The sequence below is a fragment of the Phaethon lepturus genome, unplaced genomic scaffold (assembly GCF_000687285.1).
Source record: "Phaethon lepturus isolate BGI_N335 unplaced genomic scaffold, ASM68728v1 scaffold5560, whole genome shotgun sequence".
NCBI classification, from domain to species: domain Eukaryota; kingdom Metazoa; phylum Chordata; class Aves; order Phaethontiformes; family Phaethontidae; genus Phaethon; species Phaethon lepturus.
The window spans coordinates 13,927-19,991 of NW_010509781.1; positions in this window are offsets into that span (position 1 = coordinate 13,927).

The following is a 6,065-nucleotide window of genomic DNA, read 5'->3' on the forward strand; positions in this document are numbered from 1 at the left end:
TGTGCCAGTAAGCAGCATATGTTGCATTTTGCCATTGTATGCACAAAACCAAGGAAATTCTCAGTGCTGAAAGGTACTTCAATCAGCCATTTATAACCCATACCTAGCATGTTATGTGACATAATCATATATGACAGTGATCCGTTTGCAGGCTGCCTGGCCACTTCCTCTCCCCTCTGCCTGCTTGAGATGATAGAGGACAGCCCAGTCAACCTCCCGTCTCCTTGTGCCTGTCACAAACCAAATGGAGAACTGGACTGTTCCTGCTGCACCACAGAGTATATAATGTGTTGGCAGCACTTGCTTCTTGTAGGATGGAAGAAGGCAGCAGCTCACATACTTCTGGCTCCTGTAGCAGTCCTGGCTCTCTCTGCGCTGTGGAAGGCCCAAGAGATGCACTCAGTCTCTGTGTCTTGAAGGATAGAAGGCAGCTACTGAAGATAGGGCACAGAAAAGTGTGCAACCCTGGATATGTCTACTGAGTAATATGATGAATCATAATAAATGTATAGCATGCACCAAATGTGCAGCAGCCTTTCACCTGAGATTTAATTTCATGTATTTGGTATTTGATCTACTGTATAGCATTTAATACCAAGATAGATAAGTCTCTAAGATGCACTAGCCACTACTCAAGTGCAATCCATATTTTGTCTCCAAAAAAAAATCATTTGCCAAGTAGCTTGCCTAGAATTTGACTCTGGTACTTAGTTTTGTTGGGGATTTTTTTCCTTAAACATTAAAATTGAAAGTTTTGACTGCATAAACTCTTAAGACAGATGGATTACACGATCACCATGTTCTGTTGGACATCTGTATCAGGAGAGTTGTTGCAGAGCACCATTGTTCCTCTCTGCCTGCTCATCAGCTTTCTGAGCAGGGGTGACCCAGTGTGCACACAGCTCTTCTCCTGACTTGATATAATGAGGATTTTAGCTGTAGTCAGTATATGTATTTAATATTGTAAGAAGTGCTCATCAAAGCCAAATCATCTAAGCTCATGTTTAAATCTACTCTAGTGGAGTTGAGCACTGTGCTGAATCAGTGAAGATAAAATATTTGTCACGTTTGAGCTGGGTCTGTCTGCTGTTCATTCATGATTTATTTTCGCCAGTTTTAGAACTGGTTCAGCAAAATAGACACAGAATGAAAGTTCTTAAGTTGTTTGATGAATTACAGTTGTATGCAGTGTAACTCTGTGGCATCCATAGGGATATAGAAACGTGGATATACTGCACTCATAGCTTCAATTCTTTGGTTGCTGTAAAAATACGAAAGTTAAATGTTTCACAGGCTCCAGGTTGTTGTTTTACATAGACAAGACACAAGCCAAACAATGTCTTTTAGGGAGGAAAACTTAGCTTAAAGTTGACAGTACTAACAAAAATAATCTTCCAACATTTTAATACTTCAGGTCTTTATTGCTAAATACTTCATATTTTTTCCCCAATGACAATCTTTGTGTAGCTCCCAGAAGTCTCTTTAACTGTATTTGCTTCTAAAAAAGCAGTGGCTGTGTATTGGTCATGATGATTTTTACTTTTAACTTCAGAAATCAGTTCTTAACATGAAAACTGTGTTGGTCATCATAGTCCAATAGGAAGCTTTGTCTGTTTTTTTTCTGTGTCATACTATAATTTGTTGGGTTTTAAAATATGTTTTTTTGTAACACCTTTTTCGCTTTTGCAGGTGGTTCTTAAGCTTCTGTGAAAACAGAAAAGTAATAAAGCAAAAATGAAAACATAAAACGTGGCACTAAAAGCAAAACTGATACTTAAAAGGTAGAGTTTGTTGGCTACAAGCTGGGGAGTTCTGGCTGCAAAATTAATTCCTTGCTGATAAAGAACATTTCTATACCCCCTGACAAAAATGGTCCTGTCTTTTCATCAGACTTTTAATTTGTTGTTGACCATGCCTATGTTAACATCTTCACCTAGTGAGAATTTTTGTGTAAGGAATAGCAAGAATATTTTTCTTTTTAAAGCACAGTCATTTATATCTGTGGTTTGAGAATTCCATGAAAAAGCTGGCCTTGCTTTTTAACAAGTGCAAAGGTGTACTACCCCTCTCTGTATACCAACTTAAAGGAACCAGGGTTCACCATTTACAGACAAAAGCAAGATAACTTTTGAAATTGCATGTACCAGCATATATTATTGTGGAATATTTTAAATAACTGATTCCGCTTGTGTAAAACATAGGCTTGTAAGTAAATCCTAGCTTTTTTCACTCATTTTGTTTCTCATTTTGCAGTACTATGATACATAGCCATTTCTCTGCCATTCATGTTCTTCTTTCTACACTTCCTGGTCTAACTGTGCAGTTTGAATGTTAAGACGTTTTCCAGCTCCATCCCTTCCCCCTAGTTATTCTTACTCTCATGATGTCTGTGAACAGCTTTTGTGCAAGGATTTTTCCTGCCTATTCACTCTACAGGCAGTGAATGGTGATAGCTTTGTAGCACCTTCTCCGTTCTCTTGGATTCCACAGAGCCCTCAGCAGTTGGGATTTTGTGCAAGGGCTGCAAGAAAGGCTGGCAGAAGGTCCCCAGTGCTACAGAGAATATATTAGTTGAAAATGTTTTTTGGATTGGTGGAACATTATCGACAGATTCTTTTTCTCTTGTACACTTTACTTGTACTGTGCAACACAATTCCCTCCTGTCCACCCTGATTCTGTATGTGCTTTCAGAGAGAGTATAAAACTAAAGCATCCATGTGTGAATTTTCCAGTTCCAGGAATAATGTGACTCTCACTTGTTTATCAGTGATGTAAGTTGCACTCCTCTTTTATGATTTCATTGACTGATGTTGTAAGGGAAGTTGTTCAATTAAATTTTTCCATGTTTTGTTAGCAAAACAGTTGATAATTGTCTGCCTTCATGAAAAATACGAATTTGCAGGTTAAAACTGTAATTACAGTTAATTTCAGTGTGAAAATGAAAGTTGATGTTGTGGTTTAACCCTGGTAGTCAGGTAAGCCCCACACAGCCACTTGCTCACTCCCCCTCAGTGGGATGGGGAAGAGAATCGGAAGGGCAAAAGTGCGAAAACTTGTTTATGATTGGTCTCTCTTCCCCCTCCTGTTACCTCTGACACGCTCTGGTCAAATCTGTTGTTATCTCAAACACTTTGAGCCCCACGTTGGGTGCCAAAAAGTGTTGTTGTGGTTTAATCTCAGTAGGCAGCTAAGCCCCACACAGCCAGTTGCTTATTCCCCCTCTGGTGGGCTGGGGGGAAGAATCGGTAGGGTAAAAGTGCAAAAACTCATGGTTTGAGATAAAGAGAGTTTAACAATTTTAAAGAAAAAAAAAAAAAAGAAAAAAACAAGAAAAACAAGTGATGCAAAAAAACCCAGTTGCTCACCACCAACTGACTGGTGCCTAGCCAGTTACTGAGAAATGGCAGTCCTGGAAAACCTCCTCACCAGCTTTTATTGCTGAGCACGAGGTGCTATGGTATGGGATATCCCTTTGGTCACTTGTGGTCACCTGTCCCGTCTGTGTCCCCTCCCAACTTCTTGTACACCCCCAGCCTGCTCACTGATGGGGCAGCATGAGAAGAAGAAAATGCTTTGACGCTGTGCAAGCACTGTTCTGTGGTAACTAAAACATCCCTGTGTTATCAACACTGTTCTCATCACAAACCCAAAGCAGAGCCCCATATGAGTTCTATCTATTTAACTCTATCCCAACCAAAACTAGTACAGCTGTTTACTCAAACCAGGTACATTTTGATATGTTTATGATTCAAGTCATAAACTTGTATCTGGCAAACAGGTTTATTTCTTGGCTTATGTTTTCCATTCATTTTAAGGAATATATTTATGACAATGTAGCTATTAATGTATTTGTCAGGTCTAAAAGGTAGAGAAGTGACTAACCAGCATGTATACTTTATATGCGTTTTGTAACTAGTATTTATTCTGATGAAGTATACGTGCTCCTTTTCACACAGTAAAAAAGAGTAGACATTTTCATACACCTACTGAAGTTTGAGAATGTGTTGTAGATTTGAATAAAGAAGGAAAATGAGGTTCATGCAGGTCATGTGGAGATGTGTGTTGTTAGTCTCTACCTACAGAAAGAATAATAAATAGAATGATTTTTCATGTGGAAATTCAGCTAAGACTCAAATAATTGCTATAGTTGGTCCTGATACTACTTAGGAAGCACTGATAAGACAAGAAGTAAGAGACACTATTAAGGTGACTAATTATATGGTCATTTGACATGTCACAGTGTAACTTTCAGCAGACCTCCCAAGATGCTTCAGGACTATTTGCTCTTCAGTAATACTGGTTTGCAGAGCCTGACATTTTGCACTCAAATTTGGGAAAATTCATTGCAGCAAAAAAATATGTAAGGATTAAATATTTTTTTTTAAATAGTGAAGATACCTGCTTTTGGTTTTTTGGTCAGTAGTAATTATTTCCTACACGAAAAAATACACGACAGTGCTGTCTAGTTTCAGATCCCTTTCTGAGCCAGTTGATACAATACTTAAAGGGGGCTTACAAGAAAAATGGGGACAAACTATTTAGCAGAGCTTGTTGCGATAGGACAAGGGGTAACAGTTTTAAACTAAAAGAGGGAAGATTCAGACTAGATAGAAGGAAGAATTTTTTTCATAGTGGAGATGGTGAAACCCTGGCGCAGGTTGCCCAGAGAGGTGATAGATGCCCCATCCCTGGCAACATTCCAGGTCAGGTTGGATGGGGCTCTGAGCAACCTGATCTGGTTGAAGATGTCCCTGCTCATTGCAGGGGGATTGGACTAGATGGTCTTAAAGGTCCCTTCCAACCCAAACTATTCTATGATTCTATACATCTGGCCTTTTAACATCTTGAAGAAATGAAGTTGTGGAAATCCTTATTTTTGCTCGTCTGGTTGCTTTTTGGGGTGGTTTTTTTGTTCTAACTGCTACTCCCTTAATGTCACACTGACAAAGATCATATAGTCATACCTGTTCCCCTCTTCTGTGCCATACCTGCCATTATAGACTTCTTGTGCTCCCTTTCAGATTGTTGTTTCTGAGCTGAAGAGTTGATTAAGATTGTATCGAATCTGTATCATGTAAATTGTATAATAGCACAATGATGACTTCTCAGGTTTTTCCTCCTAATTTTAGCAGTCCATTTACTCTTTTATTGCTCTTGGCCAGAGAACTTAAAAAATTTTTAAGTTTGACTACCCTGAATGATTGTGTGTTGTTTGAAAACTTTGACATCTCCTTATTCACTCATTCCAGATTGTAGTGTTAAACATGTTTGTAAATGTATCTATTTGCAGATTCTTGGGTAATATCATGAAGAAAAAAGAAGGTATATTTAAGCTTGCTTTCTGATTTTTAACCAGTTCTAAAACAAGAATTAACATCGAACATCCTAGGGTTTCTTAGAGCCTTTAGTAAATGACCTTGCTAAATTCCCAGTACAGCATATCAGCTTTATCCCAATGCTTCTCAGCTTTTCCAGAGAGCTCCCTTGTTACTGATTTTCTGGTACATGGCTTCCCTCAAACAAATCTATGCACTTTTCCCTAGGGTACCTTACACACCTAAGCTTGCCTAAATTTATTTGTCTGTATAGGTGTGTCCTGGTTTCAGCAAGGTTAGAGCTAATTTTCTTCTTAGTAGCTGGTGGTTGTAGTGCTGTGTTTTGGTTGTTTAGTACAAGAATAATGTTGATAACACACTGATGTTTTTAGTTGTTGCTAAGAGTGCTTATACTAAGTCAAGGACTCTTCAGCTTCCCATACTTACTTTGCCAGTGAGGAGGTGGACAAGAAGACTGGAGGGAGCACAGCCAGAACAGCTGACCCAGACTGGCCAAAGGGATATTCCATACCATATAATGTCATGCTCAGTATATAAACTGGGGGTAGTTGGCCAAGGGGCGGTGACTGCAGCTCAGGAACTGGCTGGGTGGTCAGTGGGTGGTGAGCAATTATATTGTTTTGTATATTATTATTATTGTTGTTGTTATTGTTATTGTTATTATTGTTATTCCCTTCCTTTTCTGTCCTATTAAACTGTCTTTACCTCAACTCACGAGTTGTACTGGGG